Source organism: Acinonyx jubatus, chromosome B1, assembly GCF_027475565.1.
Source record: "Acinonyx jubatus isolate Ajub_Pintada_27869175 chromosome B1, VMU_Ajub_asm_v1.0, whole genome shotgun sequence".
NCBI lineage: Eukaryota > Metazoa > Chordata > Mammalia > Carnivora > Felidae > Acinonyx > Acinonyx jubatus.
This window is the reverse complement of record NC_069382.1, coordinates 45,783,130-45,804,908: the sequence shown is the minus strand read 5'-3', so window position 1 is coordinate 45,804,908 and position 21,779 is coordinate 45,783,130. Positions and strand designations below refer to the sequence as shown.

At 40.6% G+C, this 21,779-nt stretch overlaps 1 protein-coding gene across 8 annotated transcripts in view; it reads left to right on the top strand.

The window, feature by feature from the left end:
• UNC5D (unc-5 netrin receptor D) overlaps positions 1–21,779 on the top strand; it is a 543,854-nt gene that overhangs the window by 63,158 nt on the left and 458,917 nt on the right. For 4 of the 8 annotated variants that reach the window (XM_053216628.1, XM_053216623.1, XM_053216624.1 and 1 more), the window contains exon 3: positions 4,295–4,384. The exons of the other annotated variants lie outside the window; for them this stretch is intronic. The gene's annotated coding sequence lies outside the window, so the exon portion shown is untranslated. The remainder of the gene's footprint in view (positions 1–4,294; positions 4,385–21,779) is intronic. 8 annotated transcript variants of the gene reach the window in all.

Sequence of the window (21,779 nt, the reverse complement as noted above, 5' to 3'; positions counted from 1 at the left end):
TTTTTTTTTTAGAAAGACCACAGTGCCATAACAGTTAACATGTTACCTTTTTAATTTTGTGTGTGTTTTAGTGTATAATCCAATGTGAATGTGAAATCCTATTTGTTTTTATGGCTTTCTAAAAGAAATATCCCAATAAATAAAATAGAATAAATGAAAGATGTGGAACAAAGTGGGGGCTATCCTTAAAATTTTCTGAAATTATTAGGCCTTTAGGAATTTACAGCTGATTTACAGAGTTCTCTAGGGGAAAAGGCATTATATATGCAGCAGTTAGAATGGTGTTCTTCACAGAACTTTATATATTTTTTTAAGTTTATTTATTTATTTTGAGAGAGAGAGCGCGCGTGCAGGGGAGGGGCAGAGAGAGGGAGAAAGAGAATCCCCAAGCAGGTTCCTCACTGTCAGTGCAGGGCCTAATGTGGGGCTTGAACTCACTAGGCCGAAATCAAGAGTTGGATGTTTAACCGACTGAGCCACCCAGTCACCCCATCACAGAGTTTTAAGAATAATTTAGAAAAAGAGGGAACAAAGGATGAAAGAAGAAAGTAAAAGGGAAAAGAAGGAAAAGTATTGAATACTTATACTGTAAATGTATTTGCATACTGGCGTGGCTCTTGCTGTATATGGAGTATGTCATGAATTCTTTTCTAATTTATCTCACCAAGCGTAGAGTGTCTTCTTTGTGTATGGGACAAACCATCCTAGATGCATTCGTTTGCTAGGGCTGCCGTAACAAAGTGCCAGAGACTGAAATGAATTTTTGTGAAGTTTTGGAAACTGGAAAATACCTTCAGGGTTGGTTTCTCCTGAAGCCGCTCTCCTTAGCTTGCAGGCTGTTCTCTGCTCCCTATATTCTCACACATGGGCCCACACCCCCTGGTGTCCCTCTCTGAGTTCTAATTATCGCTTCTTAGTAAGATGCAGCAGTTGGGTTACATTAGGGTCCCACCTTTATGATCTCCCTTAACCTTAGTTACCTCCTGACAGGCACTATGAATCAGTCATATTGGGGATTAGAAATTAAACAGTAAATTTGGTGAGTGTGCATAGTTCAGCCTAACAATGGATGAAAATCTTAGAGGACGACAGAGTAACAGGTCTTAAGATACAAAATTTAGTGGGCAGATTGAGCTACTGTAATGTGAATGGTAAGGTGGTGATTTTAAATAGAGCCTATGAAAGCCTAGAGAAGAACAAAGCTGTCATAGGGCCCGGTCAGGAGAACTTAGTGGAGGGGGTTATATTTGAAAAAGGTCTGTGGAGCCAGATACAGTTTTGTAAAAGGAAGGGGGGGGGGCGTGCAGAGTATTGAGGCAGGGTACATGGCAGGGAGGTTGCTTATTTGGGCATCTACAAGTAGAAGCAGTGAACGTGAGAAAGTGTACAGGGAAATGATGGGTCACAAAGCTGTTTCAGAGAACATTAGAAAAGGTCTTGACACTGTGCGGGTGATTTGGACCATGGATGACAGGTGTTCGTTTTGCGCAGAGGAGTCATGTGATCACAGGGTTGTAGCTCCTGTAGGAAGAGTCAGAAGTTCAGACTTGGAAGCAGGGTTTTGCATGATCTTGACTGGGTAAATTAACCTCAGAAAACCGTAGATTCCTCATCCGTAAAGTAGAGATAACACCTCCCCACCTTCATGAGGCTGTCGTGAGGACTGAATGAGAGAATGTACATAATGTGCTTGCCTACGGCAAACACTCAAAGCTAGAGAGGAGATCTTTGGTTTTATTCAGCAAATACCTATATGCCAGGCATGGTGCTCCAGCTGGGGTTTAATAATATGAAAATGATTAACATCGTATAGGATTTAAGATACAATGTTAGACCCTCAGCACCTACATTCAAAGCAAGTAGTTTGAGGACTTGATGGAGGAAGGAGTTGGGAGAGGTGCTGGAGGCAAAGGAAACAGATCAGAGCTATTTTTGAAAAGTACAAGGAAGAGAAATCCGATCCTCAAGAATTAGTGGGATGTGTTTTGGGGCACCTGGGTGAGCCTCGGTTGAGCTTCTGACTTTGGCTCAGGTCATGATCTCATGGTTTGTGAGTTTGAGCCCCACATCAGGCTCTCTGGTGTCAGCACACAAAGCCTGCTGCAGGTCCTCTGTCCCCTGTCTCTGCCCCACCCCCACTTGTGCTTTGCTGTCTGTCTGTCTCTCTCAAAAATATTTAAAAAAAAAAAAGATGCTTCATTCCTGTTTAAATCTAAAGAATTCTAATTTACCAGTAAATAAGTGACAACATTTGTACAACAATTCGTTGTTGTGAGTTCAAGCCCCTATCAGGCTCTGTGCTGATGGCTCAGGGCCTACCTCAAATTCTGTCTCCCTTTCTGTCTCTACTCTTTCCTCAATTGTGCGCATGTTCCCTCTCTTCTTCTGTCTCCTTCTCTCTGTCTCCCTTTCTGAAAAATAAACATTAAAAAAAAAATTAGTGGGATGTGTTGTAACCTGTCTGACCTGCAATCCTTGTATCCACACTCCTGATTCCACACTGGCGTGATACATTTCCATCTGTTTCCTAGAGAAAGGGCGGGGGGGGGGGGGGGGGATCTTTTTGTTTTTTTAATTTCCCCATTCTTTTTAAATTCTGGGCTTTTATGCTCACGCTGTACTCCATTCAATCAGTATTTCATTCTCGGAGGTAAAGTCATGTTTCCCAAACTAACATTATTTTTCAATTAATTAAAATCAGTTAAGAACAATTTAATTGAATGCTGTCACAAGCACCATAAATCACTGTGATGCTTGCTGTCATCACCCGCTTCTGGAAGCACCTCTCGTGGCAACATCCGACACAGCTTATAGTAATATCCAAAATGTTTAACCAGGATGACATAATTGTCAAATATGTAATTGTGCTTTTACTGCCTGTAGCATTCACTACCATTTGAAAATGTCAGAAATTACTACTGCAGGCAAGTTGAACATTTAAATATATGTCCAGAATACATCCTCTGCCAAGATAAAGCATCCCTTCTCCTTGGTAACTTTAAAGTTTAATGTCCTGTGTATCAATAAGCGTCTTCCCGTGTGTTCACATGACATTTCAAGTTTGGGAAGAATGGAGCATCGTCCAGCCCCGACTGTGTGACCAAGAATTATTAGATGTGGAAATGGGATAAAAGGATCTTTTGAAGGCAATAAAGATGGGTTTGTCATACTGGGTAATATTTTAAAATGAATTTTGACATGTTCAATAGACTTCCTAACAAATGATTAGCATCTCCGAATACTTACAGACTATAGTGACATCAACTGTCTCAGGATGGTTGTCAGATCATAGCACAGAGTCACTGGTATCAGAGGAAGTGTTGAAATTGTGTGGAATCTCCCCCTCTGTATTAGCAGTTCCTGTTTCAGCTTAGGACCGTATTCCCGAAAATAAACTCTCACTAAGCTGTCACTGTGGTCTAACATTTATTTACTCTTTGGCCTCATAACAAAAATCGTCAAATTAGTGCCCTCTTGCCAGCCTCCTCCTGGACCAGCAGAGTAGCTAACTGTATCAATGCGCACTTAATTGACAATTAAAAAAAAAATTTTTTTAACGTTTATTTACTTTTGAGACAGAGACAGAGCATGAATGGGGGGAGGGTCAGAGAGAGAGGGAGACACAGAATCGGAAGCAGGCTCTAGGCTCTGAGCTGTCAGCACAGAGCCCAACGTGGGGCTCGAACTCGTGAACCACGAGATCATGACCTGAGCCGAAGTCGGACACTTAACTGACTGAGCCACCCAGGCGTCCCTTACTTGACAATTTTGTATCAGATGGCAAAACAGTTCTAACAGCTGAATAAGCACATGAAAATAATTCAACAGGTCCTTTGAAAGGAACAATCAGTTCACATTCTTTGGAAACGTCCATCTACTTAAAGGGAGTATAACAGTTACAACCAGAATAGATACCAGTCCACGTTTATTTTATCAGAGTTCACCCATGATATGTCATTAGTATGGACAGTACTTTTTGTTTTTTTACAGTACAAGAAGTGCAAGCCCATGTAAATTGGAAATATGCATCCATTTAGATACTTATCTAGAGGGATACAGTTCCTGGAAATCTTTTCTTTGTCATTGAGTACAATAATGCTCTTTAATATCATGGTGCTTTGTTTCTGTGATGCTGCATTTGACTGTGCTGAACTGTGGCACAGAAAACATTTGAGCATATTGTAGACTGCTTATCAAATTTTCTCTTCCATGAAATGAAATAGAGCCATGTCCCAAGTGATAGAAAATTACTATAATTATTCCATTCTACATGGAAGTTTTGTCATTATTGCAGAAAGAAAATCCAAGGATCCTTCAAGCCAGCAATGGGCAGACTCTTTTGAACATGGCTTTTTGAACTCTTTTGACATGGCTTCCAAGTGAGGTAAGGCAGGTGGGAGGCTTGAGGGATCACATCAGTCATCAGAGACTTGAGTTGTCTTTTTGTTGTCTCCATTGTAATTAAGAGGATGGACACAGCATGGGGCCACCGGGGTCCAAATACTGACTCTGCCCCTTGGGAGCTATGTGATTTTGGCAGTTTACAACCTTTTTATAATGCAGTTTCTTCATCCTTTACAGAGACACAATAGTTGTACAACCCTGTAGGATTGTTTTGAAGATTGAATGAGTTTATGTATCTTTATATCTTGAAGAAATGTCTGACACATAGTAAGAACTCAGTAAATTTAGCCATTATTATTATAACTTTTGTTAATATGAATTGATGTGTTGAAGTTAAGTACTATTCAATTTTTTGATGCTTCGTTGAGCACGAGAAAGGTGTCAGGAGAATGGAAATGTTCTAATTTTCTAAATTGATGGAACATTTGGATTCTGAAAATAATAGATTGTTACAGTTCCTCCTTTGAAAAATTCTAGTCAAAATTACTAAACAGATGGCTCGTGAGTGCTCAGAAGAAAACTGTGGTGGTCACTAACCATCATAGTGTGTTAATTAAAAGCAAGTCATTTCAAACTAGCCTAATCTCATTTTTTGGAAAGAGTTACTGGGTTGTCAGAATAAGAGATGCCTTACTGGGATTTCTGCAAGGTATATGGATTCTTTCATTACATATTTTGATCAAAATGAAAAAAAAAACCCATAAGAGTGATGAAGTAGAATTACTATTTTTGTAGGTAGAATACTGTAAGAATGACTTTTATTCTCAAGGGAGGTGTCTTGGCTTAAAAACTATAGTTATTTTGCCCATTTTCATTCAGTATTTTTATCTCTGGCTTCTGTGAAGACTTGGAAAACATGTGCATCATGCAAGTGACATACATTTTGGAAAGGTAGCTAATGTCGATGACAAATGTAAATTTCAAAAAAAAAGTGATAACTGGTTGATACAAATGAGGTAATGTTTAATGGAAACATGTAAAATTATTATTTTATGTTTATTTGTTTATAAGTTTTGCCAGCTGGCACTCAGTGATCCTACTGGACATTAATTTTTAAATGTTTATTTTTTTTTGAGAGAAGGAGAGAGTGTGTGCAAGCAGGGGAGGGGCAGAGAGAGAGAGAGAGAGAGAGATAGAGAGAGAGAGAGAAGGAGACAGAATCAAAGCAGACTTCAGGCTCCGAGCTGTCAGTGTAGAGCCCAATGTGGAGCTCAAACTCAGCAACTGAACTGTGAAATCATGACCTGTGCTGAAGTCAGATGCTCAACCGACTGAGCCACCCAAGCACCCCATTAATTTATTTAAAAAACACAATACTAAAGTGGTCTAGGCTTAATAGAAATTTATTTGAAAACACTTCGAACCTTTAAAAATTTTTTTTTTCAACGTTTATTTATTTTTGGGACAGAGAGAGACAGAGCATGAACGGGGGAGGGGCAGAGAGAGAGGGAGACACAGAATCAGAAACAGGCTCCAGGCTCTGAGCCATCAGCCCAGAGCCTGACGCGGGGCTCGAACTCCCAGACCGCGAGATCGTGACCTGGCTGAAGTTGGACGTTTAACCGACTGCGCCACCCAGGCGCCCCAGAAAAACACTCCAAACCTTTAAATGCAAATAATTTTCTTTTGCAGAGTCAACTCTCATTGGTTGACTTAAGTAAAACAGTAGCTAATATCCAGTAGTGACAGAGTCCCTACTTTCCAGGAGCTTATAAAAAAGTATGGGTGACAAGACTACAAGTAGTAACAGTACAGGATAGAAATACCACAGAGGGGTAAGCATAGCATTTGAGAATTCACAAAAAGGACATTTAACACCACATGAAGGTGTCTGCAAATGATCCTCAAAAGAGGATATAATTAAACTCAGAGGGTTAGGAGTTTGTGAATTTAGGGTAGGGGCGTTGGTATTCTAGGTTGATAAACTATAGAAAGGGCCAAAGATGTGAGCACATGTGTATTCCAGGATTGTAAGTACCAGTGGTCCAAGTAACCATAGAATGGGAGGTAGAGACCACTGAGTTTTAATAGCTTATATTCATGTATGCTTGGTACTTGTAAAAGTGTTTTACTGTATTAATTCATGAGTATAATATAGTAACGAGCATTGTGTCCACTAGCTTTTGCTGCATAATAGATAAACCCACAGGTTAGAGACTTAAAACAATCACTGTGATTCATGGGTTTCAGATTCAGCAGGGTAATTGTGCCGGTATGGGTCAGGCTTGGATCGCCTTGGCTGGGTTTGCCAGAGATTCATCTCTGCTCAGCTGGTTGTTCATCTAGTAGATAGTCTAGAATGTTCTCTTATGTCTAGCAATCACTTTGGTTTTGGCTGGGGTAGTGGAAGAGACCTGACCCCATGTCTCTGGTCATTGAGCGGCAAGCCAGACTTCTTCACGTGACAATCAAAAGGTTCCAGGGTCAGCAAGGAGACCTATCTCAACGCTCAAGGCACCTTAAAGCCCCTGCTCATGTCCAGAGCAAGTTACAGGGTCAACCGAGATCAAAGGGAGTGAGAAATGGGACTCTGCATCTTGAGAAGAGTGAAAACATGTAGGAACAGTTTTGTAATCTGCTACAATTTAACTCACCTTGAGGTAGGCGATTTTACTGTCAACTCCAATGACCTTTGAGGTACAGGGAATATTTAACTTGGTCAAGGTCACATAAGTATCAAGGGGCAGGTCCGGGATTTGGCAACAGGGCAGTCTGTGTCTTGATTCTTACCCACTGTAGTCTGCTGGCTCATGAGGGAAGAAGTAGGATAGGTCCAAGACTATGAAGAACAATGTATGCTGTTATGAGAAGTTGGGTTTTTATCCCGAGGGAAGAATGATCAGAAAGAAGTCTGACACGGTACCCTTGACAGCTTGGAAAGATCAATTGAGCTGCGTGATGGCGAATGCATTGTATGAAGGAAGTATTGAAAATTGACCAGCTGACTCCTCAGTACATTAGTCTACCACGATGCTGATGAAGACTGACCTAAGGTAGTAGTAGTTGGATAGCTATATAGTTTTAGCTAAATTAAGGAAATGCCATGTTAAAAATAATCGTGTGTGTGTGTGACACATACACACGTGTGTGTGTGTGTGTGTGTGTGTGTGTGTGTGTGTATATAATATATATGACACTATTGACTGGATGTTAGCAGCTTGGGAAACTGGAATCATGGATTTATAACACATTTAGAGAAGTACAATTATTTTGTCATTTGTTAGTCAATAATGAGTAATCAAGGCAAAAGATTTTAGTTGATATAAGTGATTGGAGTTGACAGTAGAGGTGTGAAAAGGATGTCTGTGAATACATTTGCTAATTTGCTTTGTAAAGTTGCAAGTCCCCAGTCTGTCTATAAGTGAAACATATAGGTGGTACTTATTCAGTGAACACAAAACTCCTTTGTGATTGTCCATCTGCCAAATGGACTCACAAGGTGTGAACATATATTTGTACAGAAGACTGACTTACTGTCTTAGAAAAATCATACATTGACCTACCTACTTGAGAATGAAAGAGGGATTTTGTCATCCGATTTCATTTAGTGATTCCGAGTCTCTTGATTTCTGGGATGGCTCGTGAGCCTGAATGAAAATGATTACAGATTTAATCGAGAGTATAATTATTTAGGTTAAATTTGTATCGAGCCTGCATTTTGGTATGATGAATAAATAAGGTCAGAGATAATGCAGAGACTATGGAGATTAGTTTTCTTCATTGCCTATATTATGTTGCACTTTCAGGAAATATACTGTCAGATGGGTTGGCAATATTAGGGGCCACCAGAGGACATTCATTTAATCACTGAGAGCAGCCGTAACAGCCAAAGAGCCAATATTTGAAAGAAAATGAAGTCATTTCAGCATAAAATAAATGCTCTGACTTGTAGAGGATCAGCTAACATTTCATCTTAAAACTTCGAGCTTTGGAAGGGACCTTGGACAGCACATTTTCAATATCTCCATTTACAGACAAAGCTTTTGAGGCTCAGAACACTTAAATAACATTTCCAGGGTTCTGTAGCTAATTAGCAGCCTGGTTAGGAAAATAATCCAACTTTCTAGTTCTCGTCCAATGCATCTTCCATTATCATTTGCTATTTCAGTGGCCCATAATAGTTGGGATTAATTTATCCCCGAATATCATGTTCGAAGGAGTGTGTGCCCATTACCACTAAAATAGAGAACTTGTGGCCATTTGCTGATAGAGAACGTCTCTTCTTGAATAGTTACAGGAGTTGTGACGATATTTAAAAGAAGGCACTTTGGGTTGTTTTGGTTAGCTGACCTCACTGGCTACAAAGACTTTGTAACAGTATCTAAGTTTGTCATGGTTAAAGGTGTAATATTTTACTTATCTGTCAAAAAATTAAATGACAGTGTATCAGGATGTGCTCTGACTAAAGGATGCTAAATCCCATTAACAATACTTCAAAGACACGGATGGAAAGCAGAGTGTCCATCTCATTACGTTACAATGAGAGATGTAACCATCAGTCAAAGTAGACATTCTTTTGGACCTACTGTGTGCACTCTCCTGCTAACAGTGACCTGGGAAAACAGATTACTTGGCAAACTCAGAATCAGGCTGAGAGTAGGTGCTGATAATGGTCAAATACTTCACAGGTCCAAGCTAATACTGCCTCTTAACATCTGTGCTCACTGCCTTCTGCCAGGACAGGAGAGCTTGGTTTGGTGACATGGATAACACACCTTCCTGTCTGTATGAGGATCAGCATGGCCAAAGCTTATTCTAGTGACCACGTTCCCATTTGCTCAAATTCTAAACTGTCATCCTTTCTGGTTGATACTCCTGCCTCACCCCAACCACCACATATATTAATACTTAAAAATTTTTTTATATGTTTTTGTTTATTTTTGAGAGAGAGAAAGAAGGAGCAAGGCAGGGGCAGAGAGAGAAGGAGACACAGAATTTGAAGCAGGCTCCAGGCTCTGAGCTGTCAGCACAGAGTCTGACACGGGGCTCGAACTCACAAGCTGTGAGATCATGACCTGGAATGAAGTTGGATGCTTAACTGACTGAGCCACCCAGGCACCCTATATTAATACTTTTTCAAGTCTAGTTGGGCATCAGAGATCTCTCTGAAAGGGGACTTTACATATCTCTGATCTCATTTTATTATTTAACTTTCAGAAGGCAACCTGATTCCTTTTACTTCCCAATTCTTGGGCAATACCACATCACCTCATTGTCATTTCTGTGTTCTGCCTCTAGCCCCACCTAGGTTGGAGTCCAGATTCTACATAAATGTTGAAATACTTTGCCAGGTTTAGCTGGGCTAATATGTAAAGATCGGTTACCTTCCCGGTGCTCAGCAAAGCTCTGTAAGTAAATTCTCACTTACCTATGAATAGTAATGAAGCTGACAGATTGTTTGTTGTAAGCAGTATAAAAAGTAAGCGCATGATAAATACATGAATCCCTAAGGAAGGTACAGAAAGGATAGACTAGGAAAGCATACACTGGGTTTAAAGCAGGCCTCACTGCTAACAACTCTGACCTGAGCAGGTATCTTTACATCTGATTCTGTTTTATCATACATAACATCTTAATGATACCTGCCTTTTAGGGTTGTTTTAAGATTTAAAGCAGTGTGTACATTAAAGGTTTTATTAATATGGCTACCACATAGGTGTTTAGTAATTGTAGATTTTTCCATCTACTGTAGAACTGTAGATTATTGATATTTAAAGATGGAAAAAGTAACTTCACACTGGTTATTATCCTTAGCGCAGTCAGAACAGCCTGAACACCCATCAGGCAGTGAGTTAGTGTATCACGTTCTCGGTGATGTTAACATTAAAAATAAAACTGATATTTTACCAGTAAAATGGTTTCATCGTAAAACAGCGGAGAATTGCAATTCGCGGCATGCAAGCTGTGGTAAAACCATAGGCAAGTCCAGCAAAGGAGAAGAGCATTATTTTATGGAGAAGGAGGAAGAAGTTGGGAGGAGTTGTTTTGAATGACAGTCCGTTGGAGAAAAGCAAATGTTCAGGATACAGATGGTTTCTCATTGGCTGAGTTGCAGGGGTAGTCCGTTCCTTATAGGGGAGGCAATGTGCATCTTTTCCTGTTGGGTCCTGTAATTGATGATTTTTTTTTCCTATTGAGGATTCTTATGTTGGGGTCTGTAATTGACAACTTCCTGGAATTGACGTCTGGTTCCTCTCCCCCTTGTGACCTCCTGGCTCCATTTTAGTGAGGTTTCCTTCATTAATTTTTACCTTTCCCCCTTTTGGTGAAGATCTTTCTCTGAAAGCACCACTGATCAAGAATTAGGTTTTCTTAACTCTGTGGTCTTTTGGCCCTTAGTGCCAGGAAGGACCTTTCTGGGGTGTCCTATTTCATGTTGGAAGAAAATTGTATAGATTGCAAACCAACTGAGGTCGCATTTGAGTAACAAGGAGGAGTAGCAGGGAGGATTGTCAGGCACTTCCCAGTATACTCTGTATTTATCAAGTTAGTAAGCACTGGAGATCATTTTATGATTGGCGTACGTTGTTGTTTTTCTTTTTTTTTTTTTTTTTAAAGGTTTGACAGGCAGCAAGTACAGAATGAAAAGTGGCATGATCCAAACTATATGATGGTTCTAAACCAAGGCCCTCGATCTGAATGTAGCCAACCAGAGATAAGTTTTTGGCCTTATTGTGACTTATGGGAGCAAAAGTTCTCTTAACTGAGGCCAACTCAGAGTCACGTGTGCCCTTAGGAAATCATCGCTTAGTGTGCATGGAAGCAGAGTAGTGAAGGCTGCAAGAATACACTGAAAGAACAGACCAAGTGTGTTTGGGAAGATACGGTGCAGGTAGAAACATGAAGCAGTAGTTGATGAACATTTCACCTAACAACAAAACCTCAAAGATGTTTTGAAACAGTTTTATGGGTGTGCCCGGGGGGCTCAGTTGGTTAAGTGTTTGGCTCTTGATTTCGGCTCTGGTCATGATCTCACAGTTGGGAGTTCGAGCCCCATGTCGGTTTCGTGCTGACAGTGCAGAGCCTGCTTAGGATTCTCTGTCTCCTCCTCTCTCTCTCTCTGCCTCTCCCCTGTTTGTGTGTGTGCTCGCTTGCTCTTGCTTAAAAAAAAAAAAAGGCATTAAAAAACATAAAAATAAATAAAAAATAAAAAAATGAATTGCAGAAGAGCTGTTTGGAACCGAACGTGTATCAATAATACAGTCTGTAAAATTATAAATTTAGAAACCATGAATTTGGATAAAAATCCAAAGTCAGTTAATAGTTTAGATGAAAAGGAGACTTTTGTGAATCCAGAATTACAGAACCTTGTAACCCTTCAGAAAAAGCAAGGGAAGAGATTAATTTGTCACGAGATCATGATGAGGCTGTTTCTGAAACGCCATAATCAAAAGAAGAGGTTTCCCCCTTTCACAAGGGTTTGGGAAACATGAACAAAGACATTGCCTTTCCACAAAAGAGAGAAAAGAAGCAACAGTAAGAAAAGGGAACATAGGCTGGGCCGGACATCCTGGGAAGGTTATCTTACCACACACCATCTGCTTCAATTCCAGGTAATTGTTACTTTCATGTCCTTGGATGGTGAGGTACAGTCAGGGTTTGGTGCTTTCTTTAGATGTGCCACAGGAATTCAAGAGTTTACTTCCTGGAGTTTGGCAGCACAAGGGCCGGTTAGCGGTACCTCATAAGAATCCAGCGAGGTTGAAGAGTCTTTCTGGGAGTATCTTTTCCAATAGATGAAATCTTCAGGTTGCCAGGTGTGATTCTTAAGGTCTTCATCTCTGGGAGTGCACTGTGAAAAGATTGTTCTACCAAAGCATGGTAATTTTTTAATAGAAGCTGTTGTACATTTGCAGTATCGATGTGTATCCCTTCTTATCCACTGTGGGCCAGAGGAGAAAGGGACCGAGTATATTGGACATCTTGCAACTGTCTTAACAGGGTAAGAGTTTATAAATTACAGAAGAGGTGGATCTGAGATTTAGGACTGCCAGCAATGCTTCCAGCCAGGGTAGTTGAAGGGTCTCTATGTATTTTGCCAAGTGCGTCTTGATAGTGCCCACATCGCATTCCTAACCCTGAGGATGGAAGATAGCATGCAGTCTGGAAGTGTTGTAAGGATTTGTTGAAACACCTGCTGAGTAAAATGGGTTCCTCAATCACTGTGAAATTTGAGAGTGGTTCCCCAGGTAGGGATGATCTTTTCTAACAGAATTATAACCATAAAAGAAGCAGTGTGGCCTGTCTACAAGAGAAAACTTCACTCCAGTGAATCAACACAAGCCATGACTAAAACATGTTTATATCCATGAGATACAGGGGAAGCTGTATGAAATCCATTTGTATGCACACATTTCCCTGGTATGTGCTTTGGACAGGTGGGACAAGTAAGGTAGGCACTTTTGGTGGCCTTATTATCATTTCCCTGCCACTTTTGGTTTATGAACGCTATGGTTTTGTCAGTAGACCAGTGGTTTAATGCACGTACAGGGGTAAGTAGTGGGAATTTTAGAATTTTGGGGAGGGCTGGATTGTTTGGTCCAAACCAGAGTTCTCTCTTTCTGTGGAACAAGCAATTCTTGGGTTTTCTGTATCACCTTTCTTTTCCTAGGGCCAATTGTTGGGCATCTCTGGTCAGTTTTTCCAAATTATCATTTGGGAGAGCATCTTTTTGGATCATGACAGAAGTTTGGCTGTTGGTTTCCTTGAGAGCAGCATTTTTGGCAGAAATATCAGTGAGGTAGATTACTTTGGTCTCCAGGGAGTTGAGTCTGGAATGTCCAAGAACCTTAATAATTGCCAGAGCAGCTGGCAAAAGTATGGCATTTAATATATTTTGGACATGGAAACCTTTTCTAATGTTATCCCCATTGGAGGTAAGGAAAGTCCAGTTTCCATAATATTTTAAAGTCATGACCTACCTCAAAGGCATAATGACTGTTGGTATAAATATTTGTGTTCTTATTTTTGGCTAAGGTACATGGCTGGGTACAGGGGATCCCATGATTATTTCTCCAGTGGCCTTAACCAAAAGGGCAGTGGCAGGCATAGCTCTGAGGCAACAGGAATATTCCTGTGCCACAGGGTCTAGTTGTTGGCTATGTTACCCAATGGGGCCATGATGGTCCCCATGTTTTTGGTAAGTACTCCCAGGGCATTTGCTTCCCTCTCACATACAAAGAGAAAAGAGGGAGCCCCTGGATGGCTCAGTCAGGTAAGTGTCTGACCATTTATTTTGGCTCAGGTCACAATTTCACGGTTTGCGAGTGTGAGCCCACATCAGGCTCTGTGCTGAGAGCACAGAGTCTGCTTGGGATTCTCTCCCCGCCCCACCCCCCCCCCCCCCACCACCTCTCAAATAGAATAAAACTTTAAAAAATAATAATGAGGGAAGTTAATAATTAGGATGTCCAAGATCAGGGGCCTTTATTAGGGTTTTCTTTAAGGTCCCCAAAGCTGTGTCTTCTTGATCTTTCCAAATACTAGGGTCAGGTTTGTTGTTGTTTTTTTTTAATAAAGCATATTGCGATTGAGCCATAAGAGAGAAGTTTGGAATCTAATTTCAACAGTAGCCAACCAGTCCAGGAGAACTTTGTAATTGGTGCTTAGTTTTAGGTTTTGGGAAGTTAAGGGTGCCATGAAGTCTGTCTGAATTCAGATGTGATCCTTGTTCTGAGATCACATGTCCTAAGTATCAAACCTCAGATGGAATGAACTACAATTTTTGTTTGGAGACTTTATATCCTTTTTTCTTTTTTCAAGGCTTATTTATTTATTTTGAGAGAGAGAGGGAGGGAGAGAGAATCCCAAGCAAGCTCTACTCTATCAGTGCATAGCCCAACTCCGGGCGTGATCTCATGCACTGTGAGATGACCTGAGCTGAAAACAAGTCAGCTGGACTGACTGAGCTACCAAGGTGCCCTGAGTTCATGTCCTTTTAAGGCCAGAAGTTTTAACAGGTAGATGCTGGCTTCCTGTGAAGAGGTTAGAAAAGGTTTTGCTTTGCAGAGAAGCAAATCATCTACCACTGTAACAAAATAGAGCTTGCATAAAACTTTCTATCACCCAACTAAGTCTTTAAGTTTTGTGAAAAGTGAGAAGGACTCTCTGTATAACCCTGGGACATTACTGTGCAGGTGTATTGTTGTTCTTCCCAAGTGAAAGCAAAAAGATATTGGCTGTCTTCACCAACTGAAATATTTTTTAAAAATGCAATGCATACATCAGTTATAGTAAAAAAAAAAAATGCTTTCATTGAGAATGGATGTCATGGAAATTAGGGACAAGAGGATGCCAAGGGATAATAATGTTATTTACTGCTCAGAGGTCCTGGGAAAACCTTTGTCGTCTGCCATCAGGTTTTCTTACAGGTAAAATAGGGTTTTTACAGCGACTAGTTGGGGGATAATGAGACCCTGAGCCTTGGAATATTCTATTGTAGGCTTGATGCTTTGAAGGACTTCTTTATTTACAGGATATTGATTAATTTGGTGGAGAGCTTTTGAGAGATCTGTTTGAATCTTGATCCGAGGTACACTGTGAGTTCTCCCAATATCAGTTGAAGATTTCACCCGTAAAGGGGATGGTAGCTAATCCCATTGGGACCAATGATTAGTGTCCCCAGACTCAGCCATAGTGCCATGAGTCAGAGGAAATAAAAGATGCTCAGGAGTCATTTAATTGCTCTGGTTGGTTATTTTGAGTACTACTCTCAAATTCTAGAGTTATTTTCACCTTTTGGGAGAAAGCTAATTCTGGCATATTTTTCTAAGAAATTTTAGCTCAATAAGTGAATAAGAACAGAGAAACTAAAGAAAAAAGAGTGGGTGTCTCTCAAAGGGCCCAACCCAAAGGGAATAGGTTCTGAGACAGGAATCTGTTGCGATAGTTTATCAGAGATCCCCAGTATTTGAGATATTTTGGTACCTCGAGGCAGAGGCTGCTTTATGGCAATGGGGTTGAGCATCCAGAGGGTAGTTCTGGTGTCAACAAGGACAGAGTGAAAGCTCCCCAATGTGGAGAGTGGTTTTTCTGAGCTGATTAGGAGGGAGGATTGGGAAGAGCCCTTGTAGTTCTTGGAGCCTCCTCATTGGGAATTAGCAAGACATTGGAAAGACTGAGTAGGGGGCTGAAGGCACTCAGCGAGGTGCTTAATGTTGTAACCATCTCTAAATGTCCTGGCCCTTTGCAATAATAACAGGTACTAGGAGGTTTTTGGTTTCATTTGTCAAAGTTGAAAATTAAGAATTTTAGAGGTCTTTCTTGGACTCATCTAAGGTGTGAACAACCTGGTTTGCCAAATGAATTAAGTCTAAAGTGGACATAGTTTCTCATTCTATCCTGGTCCCTTTAACTAAGGAGAAAGATCCTGGTTCAGCCCATTAATAACCGTAGAGGGGTAAAGAAGACCAGAATTTTCTTTAAACACAATTTAGAAGTGATTGTAATAGTAATGAACAGATTCACTGGGCTTTGGTGTGCAAGCCTGAATTTTGTTCCAATCAGTAGGCTTAGGAAGAGCTCCTGTAGTTGCTCAGTGGAGATTTCCAGTGAGTGTTCTAGCATATTGCCAAAAGATAGGCATCATTTCTCTAAACCCCTTTTAGGATGTTCCCACTGGGCTGGTTTCATCCAGTGTTTGGCCTGACCCTCACCAAGGAGCATGTGGACTAAAAGATCTAAATCTGAGAAACCAAGCTGGTAAGGCTGCTGAGTTTGAATATGCTAAATTTTTCTGAAGACCTGTGTGGGCCCTCAGTCACATTGGGAAACTCTAACTATGGTCCACAATTCAGCTTTATTCTTGGGAACAAAAGAAATTTGGGGTTTCCTTGGATCTTAAGGAGACGTCATTTTTATTTTGTTTTTTAATTTGTAATTAACACGCAGCATCTTTTCATGTGTCGTTTGCCATCTGTATATAGAAGACTTGAGTTCATGGAGGGAATTAGAACGGGGAAACTGAGGGCGTAGAGGAGGTGGAGACATGCAGAAATAGCAAAGGTGGAGCCTGAACAGCAGGTAGCCAAGAAAATGGGGGAGGGAAGAGAGGAGTCTTTTTGACTTTTTCTTTGATTGTTTATTTGCCTCAGTCCAGTAATTGTATTTCTCAGAGAGCCGATTTTAGATTCGTAATAACATTTGGAACCTTCAAAATACCAATCAAAATGGGCATCTCATTCAGTTTTTTCAAAGAAATATTCATTCATTCATTCATTTTTGAGCTGTGACTTTCTAATTTAATTTTTAGGAAAACAAAATTGGAGATTTCAATCAGAGAGATTGAAAGGTCCCTATATGGCCATTGAAGTTCTAAATGATGTTTGGTTGAATCGGCCCATTTAATTAGAAATGTGCATGAGGAGGGACCACAGTTTTTAAACATAAAAACTGGCCAGGGTCCCAGGTGGGGTGTGTACCCTCAAAACATGTTGATGACAAGGGTCTCATTTCTTAGAGATTTTTCCTCTAGAGCAAAGAGAAAAATTCCTAAACTGCTCAGTTGCACACAGGAAGGGCCTGCTTCCAAAGTAATTGGATGAAAGGCCGGCACAGTTTTGTAGGAATAGTCTGGTTCTAGAAATGAGTTGGACCAAAGTCCCAATGAGTGCTCTTGGAAAGGACAAAGCCTTAAAATGTAGCCCAAGTAAAGCTTGGAGGGCTCAAAACTCAAGGAGGGTGGAGCTTGGACTCTGGGAGAAACTTCCCTGGAAACTCCAGGGTCAGCAAGAAAGCAAAGCACTCATTGGGCCTTAGGGATACTGGCACCTGTTTGCTTACCAGCCTTGGAATTGTTGGCCGTCTTCTCTGGATTCTGCTGCTCTGACACCAAGTCATGCTGATCTTAAAAATAGTTATTTTTACCAGCAAAATAGGTTTCTTCAGGAATAGCAGATTTACAATTCAGAATAAGCAAGGAATAGCAAAACCATAGGCAAATCCAGCACCCAAAGGAGGGAAGTGTTAACTTGATGGAGAAGAAGGAGGAAGTTGGGAGGGGGTGTTTGGAATGAAAGTCGATTGGAGAAAAGCAAGAGTCGAGGGTGATAATAGTTTCTCATTGGCTGAGTTGCATGGGCAGTCGATTCCATGTGGGACATACAATGTGCATCTTTTCCAGGTGGGTCCTGTAGCTGAGGATTTTTTTTTCCCGTTGAGGATTCTTCTGTTGGGGTCTGTAATCGACAGTTCTTCGTATAATTGATGTTGAGGGGCACTGCTCCCACCTCTGTCCTCCCAACTCCATGTTCCTGAGGTTTCCCTTTCCTAATTTCTGCAGTAAGAATATAAATTTTGACTGCAGGCCTTTGGACACCTAAACTGCAAATATGGGAGTTTCTGGAATAGCTGCAACTTATCCATTCTGGGTGTACCTGAGTGTATCCTTATAACACACAAAAATTAATACTCACTTAGGAGTTTCCTATAACAGCTAATCTGCCTAAGTACATAACATCTTAGAGAAAGACCTCATCAACATTTCCCTGAACAAGAGTCCTCTGTTCTTTCAAGTCTTTAGGAAAAGAAAGCATTCTATGATCCCCCATGGTAGCATTCATAACCATATGTTGTCTGTGTTTAGTACTTAGCTGACAAGGCATCTTTGAGCTCAGCTGCACAAGTGTGGTGATAAAGTTTGTATTTTTTCTCCCTTGTATGAAGTGTACAACCACATTATAACTTCCTATTAAAACATACCCTTCAGGCCGACTTAACATCTCATTTATGGAAACATGAAACATATCTCCCTCTGCCCCTCCCCCCACTGGCCTCAACAGTTTTGACTTGCTACAGTGTTTAGAATACATTTTTAATTTGCTCTTCTATTTGTCAGTTTGTTTTTGTTGTTGCATAAGCAGCAGCCTGAGAATCTTTAAGGGCTGCATGCAAGGCTGTCTGAATCCTTGATACAGTGTGCACTTGGATAAAGGTCAGATTCATCTTATATTCCTTAATAAGATTGTCTATTTCCCTATGATATAGAATAGGTTTTATCTCTCGGAAATGTGTATTTCAGTTACTACCACTTTGCTGTCAACTTACTTTCCATGAGCTCCTGCCTTTTTCTCCTTGAAAGTGGTGGTTAGCTAAGGGAGCCACCAGTCTGAGATACATTGATTTCAACTTACATAGTGAAGAAGCCAGAAAAAGAAAGAACAAGACTGTATTTTGGCCATAACGTTGTGGTATGATTGAAACGTTGTAAAGCAACCAAAGGTATGCCTTCATAAATCTCATGTTCTTCTAGGATATGTCTGTAGCATCTGGAGACCAAAGAGAAGTGGGGACTGTCTGTTCCTTGCACCATGACTTGCTTTTGGGCAGTGGGCTACAGTGATTGTAGGTCTTAAACCAGATTCTGTTCAACACACAAACTTCTGTTATGAGGCAGCCCAAAGCTATCACACAGTCTTTCTGTAAGCTCACGTAGGACCTTCTGTCCTCATGACTGCAGCAGGCATTGGGCTTGGAAGGTTAACTCTGTAGCAGGTTCAATAACATGCAGATGATAGGACCAGGCAACCACATTAGCAGATCAGAGACCAGAGTCTCCCTTGAAGTTGGGGTCCCGGGGTAACCAGTGTTTAATATTGTAGGTGCCGTCTCTAAGCTGCTAGGAGGCTGCTGGCTTTCTGTGCTGTGATCACCTCTCCTTTCACCATCCCTTAAACTGATTAACAAATGCTGTGATAGAAATTTCAAGGAAGCCTTTTGAACTGCTAAGTGGATGTTTGTATCTGTCTTGCAGGCAGGAAACAAAAACCCACAGTACTTGCATCACAGGGTTTCTTAGGAATGCATTAGGAATGTATATGTGAAATGCTGAGGGTGGTGGTGCCTTCAACATAGTAGATGTTTGCTTTCATATCATCCACGTGGTCGATCATTGGTCGTAGGAGGAAAAATATTTTTAACAACTGCTATGAACCTAGGACATAATATTGTCATATGAGCAGATTCTAGTGTTAAGAGTTAGTCAGAGTGAAGGGTTGTTTGTTTACTTGGTTAAGGATTTTTTTCTTCCTCCCTCCCATCCTTCTTTAAATGGCACATACTAATATTTATTACCTGCTCATTTCTCAGGCTAAATTTCTTTAAAACTTTTTAAAAAATTTTTTTTTTAATGTTTCTTTATTTTTGAGACAGAGAGAGACAGAGCATGAATGGGGGAGGGACAGAGAGAGAGGGAGACACAGAATCGGAAGCAGGCTCCAGGCTCTGAGCCATCAGCCCAGAGCCAGATGCGGGGCTCGAACTCACGGACTGCGAGATCGTGACCTGAGCTGAAGTCGGACGCTTAACCGACTGAGCCACCCAGGCGCCCCTCTCAGACTAAATTTCAATACTTAATGCTTCTTAGTCTTTACATAAAGAATTGAAAAGTGTCCCTTCCCTCCCTCCCTTCCTTCCTTTCTCCCCCCCACCCCCATCTCAGTTCCTTTAAATTAGAAAACAGTGTGTTTTTTTGCTAGAGTACCTCATAAATTGACTAAGACAAAACATGTGTAAATCTTCATTTTACATACTCACCTTCTTAGTTTCTTGGGATTAGCATCTGTTTTGGATACATTCCGTTCCTTGTGGTCACATATTCCCCGTATCAATCTGTTGCATTCACACAGTGATACAGTTTTGGATTCCCCCAGGGGACTAAATGGAACATTGTGCTTTAATCCCCTCCCTGACCCTGCCTCCTCAAGAGGACTTAATCATGATGTGAATAGGGAATAACTGTATGTGAATGTCCCTCATTTGCAATGCATGTTGTGTCTGCCTCTTTAAATAAAGTAAAGGTTAATATGTTGATTTCCTATTTATAGGTAACTTAATGCTTCTAATTTTTCCTAATCATGGCGCAAGGTTTTGGCTCATACTACGATTTCTTAAATGATCTTTCTAAATCATTATAATGATTTGATGAGTTTACTACTCTCCGAAGAGGTCGGATTGACAGGTTTAAAGAGACAAATCATACAGTACTTTTTTTTGCCACATAATATCTAGTTACACCAGCAGATCCTTCTATTAAGCAAACCGTATTTCTGGTTGATGTGTCTTTCGGCTTTTTCCTTTGAGCCCAGACTTTTCTTCTTTGGCAATCCAGTTTAACAGTAGTGCTCATAATGACCTTCACATATATCAGAAGAGAATCGCACAATATTTAATCTGAAAGCTGAACTAATACTATCCATCAGAGAAAGTAGATATTAATTCATTACATCATTTCCATTTCTGACATTAGAAAAAAAGCAACTTGACATTTTACTGCTTTTTCTTCCTTCTTTCCTTTTGCACATGAATTAAACTTTAGAAAAAAGGCTGTCTTCAGACAGTATGAGACCTGGAACCATCTTGAGGAGCTAACCAGTTACTAATCTTTGCCTCAACAGACTAGGAACAGGCTACCTAATTGGTATCTTTTTGGTTTTGTTCTGTTTATTTGACATAGCCTTTCCTCTGGGTCAGTTGGCCTGTAAGGCAATGCAGCCAGTGCACCATCTTTTAATGAGCTGCAAAATTACTCATCTGCCCACCTTCTAGTCCTTTATTAATTTTGAGTCATTCTAGACAATGTAAACTATGAAAAGAAACAGTTTTTCCAGGTAGAATCAATTGTCTGGAGGATCATTCACTTACTCAACAAATGTAACTTTAGCAGCTCTTTGTGACAAAGATATATTGGGCACTGGAAATAGTGCTGCCACTAACTCCAGACACGTATGGGATGTCTATAGTGTGTGAAGCCGAGTTCCATGCATTTTTACATATATTAATTCTAGTTTTCCTGGAACATCCATATGGGGCAGGTACTATTATCATTTCCATATTAGCAGTGAATAAATGGAAGCACAGAAAGCTTGTTACTTCTCCAGGGTGGAGCCGAATCTATACCTAAGCAGTTGGTCTCTGGAATCTACCCTTTTAAACTTGTCAAAAAGTAAAATTTAACCGGTAAACTCGAAGATCTAATTGGCTTTATTCAGCAAGGCTTGAATTCGGCAGCATCCAGTCTAGCAAGTAGAAAGGAGCTCCTAGGAGCTGTCCAAGGTGGAAGGTTTTAAAGGATGTTCTTAGCAAAAGAGAAGAAGGGATTGTTTCTGGCAAGGTAACTTTTCCTCAGGGGGGAAGAGCAGAGGTTTTATCATGCAGATTAACTCAACATCCTTTGGGGGCTAGAGAACTGCATCATTGTGACAGATTACTTCCTTGGTACTGACCCGAAAATTCCTGACTGACTGGTTAAAACTCCGTTTTGGGGGTAGGTTGAAACTGCAGTTAGGTTAGGTATGAAGCCTGCTTTTCTGACACTTAGCAGAAGTGACTGCCTTTTGAGCCTGTGGTTTTCTTTTTGACAAATTCATTGGACAGTTAAC